This window comes from Rutidosis leptorrhynchoides, chromosome 7 (assembly GCF_046630445.1).
Source record: "Rutidosis leptorrhynchoides isolate AG116_Rl617_1_P2 chromosome 7, CSIRO_AGI_Rlap_v1, whole genome shotgun sequence".
In the NCBI taxonomy this organism is placed as follows: Eukaryota; Viridiplantae; Streptophyta; class Magnoliopsida; order Asterales; family Asteraceae; genus Rutidosis; species Rutidosis leptorrhynchoides.
In genome coordinates, this window is record NC_092339.1 from 7,630,073 (window position 1) to 7,650,887 (window position 20,815).

Here is a 20,815-nt window from a genome sequence, read left to right on the forward strand (position 1 = left end):
AGAAATACTTATGTAATTTCTAAAGTTTTAGGGATTACTCAATTCTAGTTTCAACCGTAAATCAAATGAGTTTCATTTAATATTAACTCATTAAATCTATGTTACATCTATAGAAAATATACACATATATATTTTCATAAAGACTGTAATAAAAATTCTTTTGTACAAAATATTAATTATGAAAAAAATTTAACGGGTAGGTAATACCCAAGAGATATATATATTCACAATTAATATGTTACATTCTTCGAATATGATTTAGCAAATCATCCATTATACTCCCTACTTTCACAACAATATACATTCTTTTATAGAAATTAAAACAACCATACTCATTCAAAAATCTAATTACATATTCTTATTTTAAAATCTCAGAATTCAATTCGAGATATAACCAAAATCATCACTCTTAGATTCTTACATCTTTCAAAGCTATACTTTGACTTCAAAACTGTGCTAGAACATCATATGTGTAACATCCCGCGTTTTTCCGTTAAATTTAATTTTAACACCGTCTTTTTTTTTAAAACATAATCTTTCGTATTTAAATTAATAGTTTCCGTGAGTAACGTTCATTATATTCCCGCTATTTAATTTTGACATCACCCGTTTACTCGAGCGTTTTAAAAATATTCGATCGGTTAAATCCCGCACCCGCTTTGAAACTCGAGGGACCGGAGTTGCCAAATGGGCAAACTAGTTGACTAGGTCAACTAGTCAACCCATTTCTCCACCATTTCCATCATCTCCCTCTCTCTCTTTCTCTCTAGCAAGAACACACACAAACCCCAACTTCATAGAATCATCATCTAAATTCGGATCGGGAAGCAAACTTCAAAACAAATTACATATTCGTGATCCTCTCATCATCCTCTTCGATTTGGTACCAATTTCATCCATTTTGGGTAACATTTCTAAAACACTAAATTTCTCTAAATTCGTTTTATATACTTGAAATTGTGTTAGTTAGTGTCTATGGCTCGTGTGTAACATGAATATATGTTTTGTTTGCTCGATTTGTGGTTTGGAGTAACTAGTTTGAACATTTGAAATGGGTGTGCTAAATCCTTGATTTTGGATGAGTTAATGTTGTTAGATTGTTAAAGTGCATGTTTTAATTGTGTTACTAGTATCTTTAGCTTCGTTTTGATGTATAGGTTGATTAAGGAAACATCAAACTCATGACTATTGATTTTTGTGAATTTTCGTTAGAGTTTGATAGACTTTAAATGAACTTTTGATGATTTGAATGCCATGAAATGTTGTTAGTAAGTGTTTAGTTGTATTACATGTTTCATTACCTTCAAAACGGCATATCATATGTATAAATTGGATTCCCGAAACTTGAATTGCAATTGATGAACTTGAAACCTTGTTTTGGAACGTTTAACGAACTTTCGACGAGATTTTTGTTGTCTAAAATGATAAATTTGATTTAGGAAATGTATCTAGTTGTGTTCCTTGTCGAAAGAGCTTTCCGGTGATATAAAATACATGTCTTGATTGTTTGCGGATCATAAACTAGGATTGATTGAAGTTTGGCTCGTGCCTTGTGTTTTCTGCAAACAGGGTCTGTAAGCCTTTTGGGACGCCGTCCCAACCTCCTAGACGCCGTCCCACCCTTTATATCAGGACGCCGTCCTGGCAATTGGGACGCCGTCCCACTCTTCATATCAGGACGCCGTCCTGGAAATTGGGACGCCGTCCTGATGCACTAAAACTGGCTGTTACTTTGGTCATTTGACATAAAAATGTTTGCTATGCTACGGACCTCCGATTAACATGAAACTTGGCCAACATGCTCATATATGATTATATAACTTAGAAAAATTGTCGGATACCCGACCCGACCCCGTTGACTTTTCTGTTGACTTTGACCCGACCAAGTTGACTTTTAATCAAACTTAACCAAATACTTATACAACCTTTCTAACATGCTTTTATACTTGATTCTCGCATGAAACTTGGCAACGTGATTCACATGCTATATTTAATCGAGTCGTAACGAGCCATAGGACTAATTGAACACATTTCACCCGACCTTGTGTCGTAACCGGTTAATTGATATAACTTACTTGTTTAGGTCAAGGCTAAGCAACTTTCATGCACACGTATACTTTGTGAAGTACATTTATACTCGTGCACTCGAGGTGAGATCATAGTCCCACCTTTTCAACAACTTTTATTCTTTAAATCGTGGGCTGAGAAACATATACATTACATATTTATATACATTTCACATGTATATATACTTTTCATACTTTTATACTTTGAACACAAATACGAATACAAAGATACAGACGAGTTAGAACAAAAGTCCTCAATCCAATTACCATTAGTTCCACTTGCAGGGTGTAAGTGTAAGCGAGTGATTATGTTGTGTGGCCATACGGGTTTAACGAACCCTCATTCAGACGGTTCGCTACCGTTAGTGGATGAAATATAATTTCAACGTGCATAGTGTATGTTCTAACACTATATTCAAAATTCAGAGGGAAGATTCAGTTAAGTTTTGGTAATTGGGTGCTCGTGATACAGACAACATCTTTTGGGATGTATACGCTTGATATTCACTTTATACTAAATCTTGTGGTTTACAAACACATCTTTAGAGATGTATACGCCTTGATACTAAACCTTGTGATTCAAAATATACTTTTACAAATACATTTATGATCTCACCAACGTTTTTCGTTGACAGTTTTCTACATGTTTTTCTCAGGTCTTGCACGATATGTGATACATGCTTCCGCTCATTATTTGATACTTGCATTGGATGTCGAGTATACATGCTTTTCATGGAGCGTCTTTTGACTTTACTTTAAACTGTGTCGCCTAGATTTCAATCGTACTTATAACGTTGTAACTTAACTTTTGGTTGAACAATTCTTGTAAACTTTGAAACAATCTTTATTTTGAAATGAAGGCGACATATTTTGGTCAAACATTATCTTAAAGACTTATAATCAGGTAATGGGACCCACGTAGCCGACGCCGTCACTTGACGATTTGTCGGGGTCGCTACAGTTGGTATCAGAGCCTTGGTTGTAGGGATTTAGAGTTCATTTGTGTCCACCCCGAGTCATAGGGTACATAGGTGAATCTAGACTACAACCGGCATATAGACTGAAGTAGGAATTACTTGACTATTTGTGCATTTATACTCGAACTCTTCTATCATATCTAACTCGTATTCGAACTTGATCTTACGTTGATAAATTTTGTTGATGCGCCACCTTGACTTTATGAAGTAATGTTAAATGCACATGAGAATCAGGGTAATATAATTTCCGGGATTATATTACGGTGATTCACATGGACGTTCCGACATTATGACATAAAGAATTTAGGGCGAGTCAAGGAAAATTTTCTCTCTATCCTTAATCCATACTCCGGTTAGTATTGTTGAAAATACTAACCAACGATATTCTTGTGTCTTGAAGGAACAATGGCTCCTCGTCGCGTACGCCGCAATGAAACTCCCGAACAAGCTCTCGAACGGATGATAGCTACCGCCGTAGATGCGGCCATGGCCGGTCACTCATCCAACAACAATAATAATAACAACCACAACAACAACAACAATGGAGCCGGAAACTCAAACGAGGGGTGCTCCTATAAAGCTTTCATGGGGTGCAAACCTCACACTTTTGATGGAACCGGGGGACCGGTCGTGCTCACCCGATGGTTTGAGCAAACGGAAGCCGTCTTTAGCATAAGCGGTTGTCGGGACCAAGACAAGGTCAAATACTCCACTCACACTCTCTCCGGAATTGCTCTAACATGGTGGAACACCTATGTTCAATCGGTGGGTACCGATGAAGCTCATGCCCTCTCTTGGGCCGATCTAAAGGAAAAGATGATTGTTGAATATTTTCCGCGCGAAGAAACCCGAAAGCTTGAGGGAGAACTAAGAGCTTTGAAAGCGGTCGGAAACGATCTTAAAGCTTATAATCAACGTTTCGCCGAACTATCCTTGATGTGTCCTAATCTTGTTAACCCCGAATCTCAAAGGATTGAACTCTACATGCTCGGTCTTCCAAAAAGCATCAAACAAGGGGTGATTTCATCCAAACCCACTACTCATCAAGCCGCTATGAACATGGCTCGCCAACTAATTGAAACGGTTGACGAAATCGTAGTTCCGGCACCTAAGGCCGAGGATAAATCGGGCGGCAACAAAAGGAAGTGGGAACCCTCTCAATCAAGCAACAACAACTTTGCTAAGAAGCCTTACACCTCCGACGGCAAGAGGGGTTATACCGGACACCTACCGTATTGTAACGAGTGCTACAAACATCATTTAGGCGAATGTGGCAAACCATTTTGCTTGAAGTGTCAAAGAAGTGGTCATGTAGCCCACGATTGTAGGAATACCACTCCCGTCGCTCAAAAGGAGCCCAATGCACCCAAGACGGGTGTTTGTTTTGAATGTGGCCAGCCGGGACATTTTAGGAGTGCGTGCCCAAATAAGAAAATCAACCCCAACGCACGCCGTTGAACTTTCAACATCGACACCTAGGATGCCCGAGACGACGATGGACTAGTCACGGGTACGTTTCTTCACAACAAACCGTATATTTCATACTTATTCGATTCGATTACCACTAGATGTTTATTAACCAAGTCTTTGACTCGTGCTCTTTACATTCCACTTTTTCCCCTAGACACTACTTAGGCAATTTAAGTGACCAACGGAAAAATATTGTGTGCCTATAAAAATTTTATTGGAGGATATACGTTAAGACTTTTGACTTGACACCTATAGAACTAGGGAGCTCGAAACCTATTCGTAAAAAAAAAAAAAAAAAAAAAAAAAAAAAAAAAAAAAAAAATGTTTCCCCATCATCTTGTATAGATTATTGTGAACTGAGTAATTTTCGGTTGGAAACCGATACCCTCTCCCTCGCATCCATGACCTCATGATTTCTTGCATGAATCCCGTGTGTATTCCAAAACGACCTCCGTTCCGGTTATCATCAATTGGGGGTTAAGTGAGACGATGTCTCCTAAGCCATTTCCGAACTCGCAACGTTAGTTGTAAATCTCTCTAGGTACCGTTTGATTTATTTAGGACTCCGTCCGTATTCATGAACCTCCTAAATCACGTATGCAACTTATCTAGACAAATCTGTTATCATATTTATAGATGACGTCTTAACTTATTTAAGTAAAGAAGGAAAACGAACAACATCACCATCTTACACTCGAACTTTTGAGAAAAGAGCAACTTTATACCAAATTCTCCGAGTGAGAATTTCTGTTGAACGAAGTCCAATTTTCTAGACCAAAATGTTAATGGTCAAGGCATTACAATCAATCTCGAAATCAAGCCACATGTAATCAGGAAACTCTCCCCACTCAGACTTGTATTCGTAAAATCTTAGATCTCGTCTGTTATTACCGAAGATTCATTTCTGACTTTTCTCGTGTTACATGACTTTTAAACTCGTTAACTCACTAAGGAAAACTTTAAACCTCTCCGTGTTCGAGCCTTGAGCGTGATTCTTCACACCAACATTTCTAGTTAAATTCGTTATTTTACACGAAGAAGTCGAATACTAAATTGTGGATCCGATCAATTTTCTCGTCATCACGTACCACACTACATACCTCTGATATTTCACCATTACCGTCTGATATTACTGGAATTTAAGATAACACACAATCCAATGATACTTCACTCTTCTTTGACTTAACGTCCTTGTGTTTCTGATAATCGGCCAACTATTATTCAACCCCGAACTATACAACTACGTGTACTACCTCGTTTCTCTTTCAGACTTCAACTTTTGACAACTAGAGGCACGTTATGGCAACCTCGAGATGTAAGCTCATCCTATTCTAAGTCCTCATTTCACTCCTATCTTTATCGCTCGCATTTTCGTTTAAAGAAACTCCTTGTAACATTTCTCCATGGATAGAGAAACTCCTCATATTTCATAAGTATTCGCCACGAGGGTGAATAGTCCTAACGAACATTTTTCGAACACTAACTAACTTGTTCAAACGTATCTTAAGAGATTCTATTCCAACACGGTGTATCTTTGTCAATTATTCCGTATTGAAATACTCGTTTCACTTCTAATTTTACAAGGAACCTTGGGAACCCGCTTAGACGTGAGTACCGCGTATCTCCCACAATCGATGAACCGAGAAAACGAACGATTTACGTCTTGGAGAGACATGTCACAAGCTCGTATTGTCACCTTTAGTAGATCACTCGCACAACAGTAGTTACCACCCGTGTGCTCACCCGCACTTTCCGAAACCCTATATGACCGCTAATGTCATACCCCTGTTCATTTAACCAAAGCATCAACCACCGAAATCTGAACTCCATCAAGAAACAACAATTGAAATCATTCAAATCCGAGGAGGGCTCGAGACGATCCGTAGTCGCCAAAAGAGTTATACCAAACTTAGATGAAAACCTCACAAATCCCAGTGTGTAACCGCGTAATATTGAGAAACCGCACCTTGGAAAGGTGTAATCCATTTTGGGAAATCGAGAAAGGCTATATTCGCAATATTGAACCTTTTGAAACCTTGGGGCGTATTGGAACCGCTTCCTACCGTTTAGAACTTCCGACTCAATTAAGTTTCCGTTTACCCTACATTTCGTGTAACAAACATAGAAACGTGTCCTGCGAAACAGGAACGTGCAATCCTGCTAGGTACATCAACTATCGATGACAAACTACTCTTCATAGGAAAAACCAGTTGAAACCGGGGATCGTAAAAACCAAACCTTAATACAACGAAATACCCTAACTATCCAAATTCATGAGAACACTCAAGGACGTGCCTTCACTTATTCATAACATTGACAACGTAAAGTCTCGAGTAAGGGATATCGACTACTACTTCCAACTAAATTTCGGGACGAAATTTCTTTTGAGTTGTGGATAATGTAACATCCCGCGTTTTTCCGTTAAATTTAATTTTAACACCGTCTTTTTTTTTAAAACATAATCTTTCGTATTTAAATTAATAGTTTCCGTGAGTAACGTTCATTATATTCCTGCTATTTAATTTTGACATCACCCGTTTACTCGAGCGTTTTAAAAATATTCGATCGGTTAAATCCCGCACCCGCTTTGAAACTCGAGGGACCGGAGTTGCCAAATGGGCAAACTAGTTGACTAGGTCAACTAGTCAACCCATTTCTCCACCATTTCCATCATCTCCCTCTCTCTCTTTCTCTCTAGCAAGAACACACACAAACCCCAACTTCATAGAATCATCATCTAAATTCGGATCGGGAAGCAAACTTCAAAACAAATTACATATTCGTGATCCTCTCATCATCCTCTTCGATTTGGTACCAATTTCATCCATTTTGGGTAACATTTCTAAAACACTAAATTTCTCTAAATTCGTTTTATATACTTGAAATTGTGTTAGTTAGTGTCTATGGCTCGTGTGTAACATGAATATATGTTTTGTTTGCTCGATTTGTGGTTTGGAGTAACTAGTTTGAACATTTGAAATGGGTGTGCTAAATCCTTGATTTTGGATGAGTTAATGTTGTTAGATTGTTAAAGTGCATGTTTTAATTGTGTTACTAGTATCTTTAGCTTCGTTTTGATGTATAGGTTGATTAAGGAAACATCAAACTCATGACTATTGATTTTTGTGAATTTTCGTTAGAGTTTGATAGACTTTAAATGAACTTTTGATGATTTGAATGCCATGAAATGTTGTTAGTAAGTGTTTAGTTGTATTACATGTTTCATTACCTTCAAAACGGCATATCATATGTATAAATTGGATTCCCGAAACTTGAATTGCAATTGATGAACTTGAAACCTTGTTTTGGAACGTTTAACGAACTTTCGACGAGATTTTTGTTGTCTAAAATGATAAATTTGATTTAGGAAATGTATCTAGTTGTGTTCCTTGTCGAAAGAGCTTTCCGGTGATATAAAATACATGTCTTGATTGTTTGCGGATCATAAACTAGGATTGATTGAAGTTTGGCTCGTGCCTTGTGTTTTCTGCAAACAGGGTCTGTAAGCCTTTTGGGACGCCGTCCCAACCTCCTAGACGCCGTCCCACCCTTTATATCAGGACGCCGTCCTGGCAATTGGGACGCCGTCCCACTCTTCATATCAGGACGCCGTCCTGGAAATTGGGACGCCGTCCTGATGCACTAAAACTGGCTGTTACTTTGGTCATTTGACATAAAAATGTTTGCTATGCTACGGACCTCCGATTAACATGAAACTTGGCCAACATGCTCATATATGATTATATAACTTAGAAAAATTGTCGGATACCCGACCCGACCCCGTTGACTTTTCTGTTGACTTTGACCCGACCAAGTTGACTTTTAATCAAACTTAACCAAATACTTATACAACCTTTCTAACATGCTTTTATACTTGATTCTCGCATGAAACTTGGCAACGTGATTCACATGCTATATTTAATCGAGTCGTAACGAGCCATAGGACTAATTGAACACATTTCACCCGACCTTGTGTCGTAACCGGTTAATTGATATAACTTACTTGTTTAGGTCAAGGCTAAGCAACTTTCATGCACACGTATACTTTGTGAAGTACATTTATACTCGTGCACTCGAGGTGAGATCATAGTCCCACCTTTTCAACAACTTTTATTCTTTAAATCGTGGGCTGAGAAACATATACATTACATATTTATATACATTTCACATGTATATATACTTTTCATACTTTTATACTTTGAACACAAATACGAATACAAAGATACAGACGAGTTAGAACAAAAGTCCTCAATCCAATTACCATTAGTTCCACTTGCAGGGTGTAAGTGTAAGCGAGTGATTATGTTGTGTGGCCATACGGGTTTAACGAACCCTCATTCAGACGGTTCGCTACCGTTAGTGGATGAAATATAATTTCAACGTGCATAGTGTATGTTCTAACACTATATTCAAAATTCAGAGGGAAGATTCAGTTAAGTTTTGGTAATTGGGTGCTCGTGATACAGACAACATCTTTTGGGATGTATACGCTTGATATTCACTTTATACTAAATCTTGTGGTTTACAAACACATCTTTAGAGATGTATACGCCTTGATACTAAACCTTGTGATTCAAAATATACTTTTACAAATACATTTATGATCTCACCAACGTTTTTCGTTGACAGTTTTCTACATGTTTTTCTCAGGTCTTGCACGATATGTGATACATGCTTCCGCTCATTATTTGATACTTGCATTGGATGTCGAGTATACATGCTTTTCATGGAGCGTCTTTTGACTTTACTTTAAACTGTGTCGCCTAGATTTCAATCGTACTTATAACGTTGTAACTTAACTTTTGGTTGAACAATTCTTGTAAACTTTGAAACAATCTTTATTTTGAAATGAAGGCGACATATTTTGGTCAAACATTATCTTAAAGACTTATAATCAGGTAATGGGACCCACGTAGCCGACGCCGTCACTTGACGATTTGTCGGGGTCGCTACAATATGTATATTAACGATTACAATCTGTGTTCAAACCCTTCAAAATTCCTGAAGACACTTCAAATAATGAACAATCGATATGATGATCCAACCACATGTTACCCACAGTTATGTTCCTGAAAAACCCTCGAAACCAAAGTCATAGTTTAACATGTATCCGCGTCAGACCCTTTGGCATTTATTAGCTAAAATAACTTTTCAATTCCTTCTCAAAGTAGTCAGTTTTATCACAGCTCCACCAAGCCAACTTTGACTTTTCAATCAAACAACCATATTATAACCTTGATATATACGTTGCCTTTTCGCCATCGTTACTGGGGAACCGTTTATATTCCACCACATTAGCAGTAAACTTTTCAGCAACCGTAATGATCTAAGATTTTCCGATTTTTTTTTATATTTATCAAAACCCCATCATTTACTTATCTGCGTCTTGTAACGAGAATTTCCATACGAATCATCGGGAATTAGCAAGCAGTACTTTAAAATCTCGCAGCATGTCTACGCCAACGGTTATATGTGACGTCTATCTCCTGGACTTACATACTTCGAATGTGAAGTTTCTGAAAAACACCCTAAACTGCGAACTAGTTCTCGAAATTTTGAAAAATGCTAATGAAGCAACAAAAACTGTAAACGACCTTAACAGTAAAAAGTTTGATGATAAAGAATAGTGTGTTGGCAAAGCTCAGAAAAAGAGAAGGTTTGGAACTGGAAAACAGATTGAGCAAAGTATGAAGGAGGCTGTGGATAAATCACAAAGACTAAACCTGCCTTCAAAGAATCCAAATGATTCAGTATCTACTGAAGTCATTAATGAATACCTTGCTCCTGACTCTAAACCTCTGCGGACAATATTCTTTATCATCCTCTGATATTAGAAATTCTAAGATATCATCGTATCTTTCATTATAAATATCCTCCATATTTTTGAAGATGTTTCCATAATTATTCTTATCTGAAATCATTTACCTCTTCATTACATCATAAAAGAAATTATCTTAATTTCTAAATTTCGAAACCTTTGAGTTTAAAATGAGAATGTTTTTGAAGTAGTGTTGGAAACTGAAGCATGAGTTAGTATAATATAATGACACTTGATCAACGTTGTAGTGACCCGAACTTTTCCATGTTTATATATATTAATTGAGATTGATATTTACATGATTAAATGTTTCTAACATGTTAAGCAATCAAACTTGTTAAGACTTGATTAATTGAAATATGTTTCATATAGACAATTGACCACCCAAGTTGACCGGTGATTCACGAACGTTAAAACTTGTAAAAACTATATGATGACATATATATGGATATATATATAGTTAACATGATACTATGATAAGTAAACATATCATTAAGTATATTAACAATGAACTACATATGTAAAAAACAAGACTACTAACTTAATGATTTTTAAACGAGACATATATGTAACGATTATCGTTGTAAAGACATTTAATGTATATATATCATATTAAGAGATATTCATACATGATAATATCATGATAATATAATAATTTAAAATCTCATTTGATATTATAAACATTGGGTTAACAACATTTAACAAGATCGTTAACCTAAAGGTTTCAAAACAACACTTACATGTAACGACTAACGATGACTTAACGACTCAGTTAAAATGTATATACATGTAGTGTTTTAATATGTATTTATACACTTTTGAAAGACTTCAATACACTTATCAAAATACTTCTACTTAACAAAAATGCTTACAATTACATCCTCGTTCAGTTTCATCAACAATTATACTCGTATGCACCCGTATTCGTACTCGTACAATACACAACTTTTAGATGTATGTACTATTGGTATATACACTCCAATGATCAGCTCTTAGCAGCCCATGTGAGTCACCTAACACATGTGGGAACCATCATTTGGCAACTAGCATGAAATATCTCATAAAATTACAAAAATATGAGTAATCATTCATGACTTATTTACATGAAAACAAAATTACATATCCTTTATATCTAATCCATACACCAACGACCAAAAACACCTACAAACACTTTCATTCTTCAATTTTCTTCATCTAATTGATCTCTCTCAAGTTCTATCTTCAAGTTCTAAGTGTTCTTCATAAATTCCAAAAGTTCTAGTTTCATAAAATCAAGAATACTTTCAAGTTTGCTAGCTCACTTCCAATCTTGTAAGGTGATCATCCAACCTCAAGAAATCTTTGTTTCTTACAGTAGGTTATCATTCTAATACAAGGTAATAATCATATTCAAACTTTGGTTCAATTTCTATAACTATAACAATCTTATTTCAAATGATGATCTTACTTGAACTTGTTTTCGTGTCATGATTCTGCTTCAAGAACTTTGAGCCATCCAAGGATCCATTGAAGCTAGATCCATTTTTCTTTTTTCCAGTAGGTTTATCCAAGGAACTTAAGGTAGTAATGATGTTCATAACATCATTCGATTCATACATATAAAGCTATCTTATTCGAAGGTTTAAACTTGTAATCACTAGAACATAGTTTAGTTAATTCTAAACTTGTTCGCAAACAAAAGTTAATCCTTCTAACTTGACTTTTAAAATCAACTAAACACATGTTCTATATCTATATGATATGCTAACTTAATGATTTAAAACCTGGAAACACGAAAAACACCGTAAAACCGGATTTACGCCGTCGTAGTAACACCGCGGGCTGTTTTGGGTTAGTTAATTAAAAACTATGATGAACTTTGATTTTAAAGTTGTTATTCTGAGAAAATGATTTTTATTATGAACATGAAACTATATCCAAAAAATATGATTAAACTCAAAGTGGAAGTATGTTTTCTAAAATGGTCATCTAGACGTCGTTCTTTCGACTGAAATGACTACCTTTACAAAAACGACTTGTAACTTATTTTTCCGACTATAAACCTATACTTTTCTGTTTAGATTCATAAAATAGAGTTCAATATGAAACCATAGCAATTTGATTCACTCAAAACGGATTTAAAATGAAGAAGTTATGGGTAAAACAAGATTGGATAATTTTTCTCATTTTAGCTACGTGAAAATTGGTAACAAATCTATTCCAACCATAACTTAATCAACTTGTATTGTATATTATGTAATCTTGAGATACCATAGACACGTATACAATGTTTCGACCTATCATGTCGACACATCTATATATATTTCGGAACAACCATAGACACTCTATATGTGAATGTTGGAGTTAGCTATACAGGGTTGAGGTTGATTCCAAAATATATATAGTTTGAGTTGTGATCAATACTGAGATACGTATACACTGGGTCGTGGATTGATTCAAGATAATATTTATCGATTTATTTCTGTACATCTAACTGTGGACAACTAGTTGTAGGTTACTAACGAGGACAGCTGACTTAATAAACTTAAAACATCAAAATATATTAAAAGTGTTGTAAATATATTTTGAACATACTTTGATATATATGTATATATTGTTATAGGTTCGTGAATCAACCAGTGGCCAAGTCTTACTTCCCGACGAAGTAAAAATCTGTGAAAGTGAGTTATAGTCCCACTTTTAAAATCTAATATTTTTGGGATGAGAATACATGCAGGTTTTATAAATGATTTACAAAATAGACACAAGTACGTGAAACTACATTCTATGGTTGAATTATCGAAATCGAATATGCCCCTTTTTATTAAGTCTGGTAATCTAAGAATTAGGGAACAGACACCCTAATTGACGCGAATCCTAAAGATAGATCTATTGGGCCTAACAAACCCCATCCAAAGTACCGGATGCTTTAGTACTTCGAAATTTATATCATATCCGAAGGGTGTCCCGGAATGATGGGGATATTCTTATATATGCATCTTGTTAATGTCGGTTACCAGGTGTTCACCATATGAATGATTTTTATCTCTATGTATGGGATGTGTATTGAAATATGAAATCTTGTGGTCTATTGTTACGATTTGATATATATAGGTTAAACCTATAACTCACCAACATTTTTGTTGACGTTTAAAGCATGTTTATTCTCAGGTGAATATTAAGAGCTTCCGCTGTTGCATACTAAAATAAGGACAAGATTTGGAGTCCATGTTTGTATGATATTGTGTAAAAACTGCATTCAAGAAACTGATTTCGATGTAACATATTTGTATTGTAAACCATTATGTAATGGTCGTGTGTAAACAGGATATTTTAGATTATCATTATTTGATAATCTACGTAAAGCTTTTTAAACCTTTATTTATGAAATAAAGGTTATGGTTTGTTTTAAAAATGAATGCAGTCTTTGAAAAACGTCTCATATAGAGGTCAAAACCTCGCAACGAAATCAATTAATATGGAACGTTTTTAATCAATAAGAACGAGACATTTCAGTTGGTATCAGAGCGTTGGTCTTAGAGAACCAGAATTTTTTGTTAGTGTGTCTTATCGAGTTTGTTAGGATGCATTAGTGAGTCTGGACTTCGACCGTGTTTACTTGAAAAATGATTGCTTAACAAATTTTGTTGGAAACTATATATTTTTAACATGTGAATATTATGTGATATATTAATCTCTTAACGCGTTTGATATTATGTGATAGATGTCTACCTCTAGAACAAGTCCCATTGACTCACATAATAATAATGAAGAGTCAAATGTAAATTGGAATGATTCGTGGACTGATTCACAAGTTCCCGAAGAGGAACCGGAAGAAGAGTCGGAACCGGAAGAAGAATCGGAACCGGATGAAGAAATAGAACCGGTGGGGGAAATAATAAAACGGTTAAGTAAAAGAAAATCCTCAACCAACCGACCAAGGTTAATTATGGTCAATGGTGTTTCCGCCAAGGAAGCAAAATATTGGGAGGATTACCAATTCTCCGATGAATCGGATTCCGACGAGAATTCCGATGATGTTATAGAAATTACCCCAACTGAATTTAAAAAGGCAAAAGAAAATAATAAGGGAAAGGGCATAAAAATAGAGAAATCTAATTCCAACCCCGATGAACTTTATATGTATCGTCAACGCCCGAAGTCCTTAAGTTGTAACAATGACCCGGGAACCTCTAAACCACCAGGTTTTTCTAAACCAATGTGGACAACGACGGCTCGTATTAGGGGAACATCATATATCCCTAGAAACTTGGCAAAACGAACCAAAACCGAAGAAGAAGAAACGAGCGAGTCGGAATAAGATAGTTGTATTCGTGTGGTGTAATATATGTAATATAGTATTCTTATGCTTTATGATATATGTAAAAATTTCTTGTATTAATAAGTATTTTTTTATGAATCTAACTCTTGTCTATTTTACAGTTTAAAAACACAAAATGGATAGATAACCCAATATTTTAAGAGACCTACCCGGAGACATGATTGATGAAATCTTGTCTAGAGTCGGCCAGAATTCCTCGGCACAACTATTTAAGGCGAGATCAGTTTGTAAGACATTCGAAGAACGTTCCAAGAATGTCTTGGTTTATAAGAGACTTTCATTTGAAAGATGGGGGATATCACATTGGGAAACCCATAAGTTACGATGTGTTTACTTTGACGCATATATTGCGGGGAACCCAAATGCTATTTTACGCAACGGGTTAAGAAATTATTTTGACTCAATATATCCGAATATTGGACTTCGTGATTTAGAAAAAGCGGCTAACATGCAACATAAAGAAGCATGTTATGCTTACGGATTAGTAATGTTCGCTTCTCACCATAGTGAGAATAAGAACATTGGGCTACAACTATTAAACAAAACGTTTCCACAAGTGACGGAGTCGGTAATTGGGGTAAGAAATGAGGTTTTTAGATTATTACGGGACTGTTGGACATTACGTAACCCTCGTCCCTTTGACGACGTTACAACACGCTGTCTTATCAACGGCCATAACGGTTATGTTGCACAAGACCAAGGATGGGAAGTAGTCCTAGTAAAACCAGAATGCATGACTTGTTTCTGGACGTATGAATTACGTGTCTTTATTGCCTTTGCTGAACGACTTGTGTACTAGCTAGAATTATCTTCACAACTATCTTGTATCAAAGTTATTGTGTGCTATATTTCATGCTTTATGTAAAATAAGCGGTATTGTAAGTTTGTAAAATATTGTATAAAAGTTTGAACGCGAAATATTATTATAATCCGTTTTTCATATAGAATTGTAGTAGTTGAATTGTATATTAGCTACTAAGTATGAACTTAACGGGTAGGTACTACCCGAATTTAAACTTATAAAACGCTAATATGAAGAAAAAGCTTTTATAAATGAGTTCATATTATGCTACGAAATACTATTAACTACTCTTAATATTCTGTATGATTAACTTGTTCCATTTAACTATTTTGAAGGAAATGGCACCGACTACTCGACACACCGTGAATATGAATGAAGAGGAATTTCGTACTTTTCTAGCTTCAAACATAGCCGCAGTACAGGCTGCGCTACATACCAACAATAACCTTGGATCTAGCAGTACAGGAAATCGTGTAGGATGCACCTACAAAGAATTCACTGCCTGCAAACCTTTGGAATTTGATGGAACCGAAGGACCGATCGGATTGAAACGGTGGACCGAGAAGGTCGAATCGGTGTTTGCCATAAGTAAGTGTACTGAAGAGGACAAAGTAAAGTACGCTACGCATACCTTCACAGGTTCTGCGTTAACATGGTGGAATACCTATCTAGAGCAAGTGGGACAAGACGATGCGTACGCACTACCGTGGTCAGCATTCAAGCACTTGATGAACGAGAAGTACCGTCCCAGAACCGAGGTCAATAAGCTCAAGACAGAACTTAGAGGGTTACGAACCCAAGGATTTGATATTACCACGTACGAAAGACGATTCACAGAATTGTGCCTATTGTGTCCGGGAGCATTCGAAGATGAGGAAGAGAAGATCGACGCGTTTGTGAAAGGATTACCGGAAAGAATCCAAGAAGATATAAGTTCACACGAGCCCGCCTCCATACAACAGGCATGTAGAATGGCTCACAAACTCGTGAACCAAATTGAAGAAAGAATTAAAGAACAGACTGCTGAAGAGGCCAATGTGAAGCAAGTCAAAAGAAAGTGGGAGGAAAACGGTGATAAGAATCACCAATACAACAACAACAGCAATTACAACAATAATCGCAAAAATTATCCCAACAATCGCAACATCAATCGCAACTACAACAAACGGCCCAACAACAACAACAACAACAGCAACTACAACAATCATCCCAACAACAATAATAACCGCAACAACAACAACAATCAGAAGCAGCTATGCCAAAGGTGTGAAAAGAATCACTCGGGGTTCTGCACCAAATTTTGCAACAAGTGTAAAAGAAATGGTCATAGCGCGGCGAAGTGTGAGGTCTACGGACCAGGGGTTAATAGAACGAAAGGAACAAATGGTGTCGGAACGAGTAATGGCGGAGCAAGTAGTGTCGGAGCAAGTTATGCCAATGTAGTTTGTTATAAATGTGGAAAACCGGGCCACATTATTAGAAATTGCCCGAACCAGGAGAACACGAATGGACAAGGCCGTGGAAGAGTTTTCAATATTAATGCGGCAGAGGCACAGGAAGACCCGGAGCTTGTTACGGGTATGTTTCTTATTGACAATAAATCTGCTTACGTTTTATTTGATTCAGGTGCGGATAGAAGCTATATGAGTAGAGATTTTTGTGCTAAATTAAGTTGTCCATTGACGCCTTTGGATAGTAAATTTTTACTCGAATTAGCAAATGGTAAATTAATTTCAGCAGATAATATATGTCGGAATCGAGAAATTAAACTGGTTAGCGAAACATTTAAGATTGATTTGATACCAGTAGAGTTAGGGAGTTTTGATGTGATAATCGGTATGGACTGGTTGAAAGAAGTGAAAGCGGAGATCGTTTGTTACAAAAATGCAATTCGCATTATACGAGAAAAAGGAAAACCCTTAATGGTGTACGGAGAAAAGGGCAACACGAAGCTACATCTTATTAGTAATTTGAAGGCACAAAAACTAATAAGAAAAGGTTGCTATGCTGTTCTAGCACACGTCGAGAAAGTACAAACTGAAGAAAAGAGCATCAATGATGTTCCCGTCGCAAAAGAATTTCCTGATGTATTTCCGAAAGAATTACCGGGATTACCCCCACATCGATCCGTTGAATTTCAAATAGATCTTGTACCAGGAGCTGCACCAATAGCTCGTGCTCCTTACAGACTCGCACCCAGCGAGATGAAAGAACTACAAAGCCAATTACAAGAACTTTTAGAGCGTGGTTTCATTCGACCAAGCACATCACCGTGGGGAGCTCCTGTTTTGTTTGTCAAGAAGAAAGATGGTACATTCAGGTTGTGTATCGACTACCGAGAGTTGAACAAACTTACCATCAAGAACCGCTACCCACTACCGAGAATCGATGACTTATTTGATCAACTACAAGGCTCGTCTGTTTATTCAAAGATTGACTTACGTTCCGGGTATCATCAAATGCGGGTGAAAGAAGATGATATTCCAAAGACTGCTTTCAGAACACGTTACGGTCATTACGAGTTTATGGTCATGCCGTTTGGTTTAACTAATGCACCAGCTGTGTTCATGGATGAAAGGACCCGTTCATATACATTATAAATGATTCACAATAGTTGATTACATCGCGAGGTATTTGACCTCTATATGATACGTTTTACAAACATTGCATTCGTTTTTAAAAGACAAACTTTCTTTACAATGAAAGTTGACGGCATGCACACCATTTCATAATACATCCAACTATAATTGGATTAATAATAATCTTGATGAACTCAATGACTCGAATGCAATGTCTTTCAAAATATGCCATGAATGACTCCAAGTAATATCCTTAAAATGAGCTAATGCACAGCGGAAGATTTCTTTAATACCTGAGAATAAACATGCTTTAAAGTGTCAACCAAAAGGTTGGTGAGTTCATAGGTTTATCATAACAATCATTTCAATATATTAATAGACCACAAGATTTCTGTTTATAAATATATGTACACTCGCAAGTGTATAAAAGTATTCTATAAGTTGTAGGCACCCGGTAACAAGCCTTAACGTTCATGTTTTACCCTCTGAAGTACACCAGATCAGGTGTGTTTAAAATAATCTCGAAGTACTAAAGCATCCCATAGTCAGGATGGGGTTTGTCAGGCCCAATAGATCTATCTTTAGGTTCGCGCCAACCGTACATAGACAAGTAGTTTAATGTTACCAAGCTAAGGGTATATTTCTGGTTTAAACCCACATAGAATTAGTTTTAGTACTTGTGCCTATTTCGTAAAACATTTATAAAACAGCGCATGTATTCTCAGCCCAAAAATATATATAAAAAGGGAGTAATGAAACTCACAATACTGTATTTCGTAGTAAAAATACATATAACGTCATTTAACAAGTGCAAGGTTGGCCTCGGATTCACGAACGTATCAATATTGAGATTCAATATTGCAGGAAAGTACGTAGACGCAACGGAGATGATAAACACTAGATTGACCTCACGAGCATACCCATGAACCATACCCATCACCTCCATAGCTATAACCCATAATTTCCTTAGCTTCGACTCATTCAAAAAAACTATTTTGAAATCACTCGGACAGCACTCCGTCATAATATTTTATGTATACTAATAATATCTTGAAATAATACAGAGCATATATATATATATATATATATATATATATATATATATATATATATATATATATCGATTGAGGGAGTTTAGAGAAATATATTTTCAAGTTTCTATGAAATAATGAAACCTATTGAATTCTATTTATAATAGATTTTTGAATTATTAAAGTGAATTATTAAAGTATGAATTATTAAAGTATGAATTATTAAAGTAAATTATTAAAGTATGAATTATTAAAGTGAATTATTAAAGTATGAATTATTAAAGTGAATTATTAAAGTATGAATTATTAAAGTGAATTATTAAAGTATGAATTATTAAAGTGAATTATTAAAGTTAAAGTAAAGTAAAAGTAAAGTAAAGGTAAAGTTAAAGTATAGTAAAAGTATAAAAACTATGTATGTATAATACGCGTATAAATATATATAATATTAATTTAAATCGTTATATATATTTAATGAAATAAAATATAAATATCGTTATATTTATTATACTGGTTAAGTAATGAGTGGTCAAAAGTGATTCTAGATATTTATAAAAGTTATATACGTTTTAATAATAAAGTTCTTTTTTAACTGAAAACGTCTTTGTACGTTTGAAAATAGATTAATAGAATATTATGAAAACCAATTCTCCACTAACTTTTGTCTAACTTTCATAAATGACACTTTTTATTTTTATTTATAAATAGCTTTACAAATTATTCTGAATATCGTTAAGAGGAATAGATTTTCTCAAATCATAGTGGACCTCTCAACAGAGACTTGTAATCATAATTCAATATTTCTGATAATTCAATCATTTAATATATTTTTTTTTTAATTTCGTCGAAAATCATATTAAAACAAATACATTCGTGTAAAGTATTATACGTTTAATACTTTATTAATATTCTCAAGTTATAATATATATATACATATACATATCTATTTATATATAACGGTTCGTGAATCGTCGGAATTTGGTCGAGGTTATAATGAATGTATGAACACAGTTTAAAATTCTTGAGATTTAACTTAACAAACTTTGCTTATCGTGTCAGAATAATATAAAGATTAAAGTTTAAATTTGGTCGGAAATTTCCGGGTCGTCACAGTACCTACCCGTTAAAGAAATTTCGTCCCCGAAATTTGATAGAGGTCGTCATGACTAACAATGAGAATGTTATTATAATGATTATAGAGTTTTATCATGTTCAAGAAGCATGGATAAAATAATTCGATTACTCGAAGCGTGTGAGTGAAGTTATCGTAAATGAATGAAATGAGAAAATAGGGATTCATCTTATCTTTTGACGTCATCACGGTTGATCTCCGGATTAAAGAAAATCTTTGGAATCTATATAGGATTTGATTCTTCGGTGATTAAGGAAATTATGATCCTCTTCGATTTAATGCGATGATTCATCTCGATTTTTCTGTCGGATATTTCACTATAAATCCACCTCCTTCGTTTCCTTTTAATTCACACCTTCTATTCTTTTTCCCTCAATTCTTACTTTAAAATTATTCGCCAATATGCTTCATCCAGTGCTGATTCTCGATATACTCCTCACTTTCATATCTATCGTTCTTCTTTTTTATCTACCTCCAGAAGAATCTATTTACTTCTACTATACTCTTGGTTTTATAGTGTTTTTAGTTCTCCAGTGTCTTTATATTGCTATATGCATTGATATATACGGTTTGTGATTTCTGGGTTGTTGTTGGGTTTTATATCTTCCCTTATATTTCA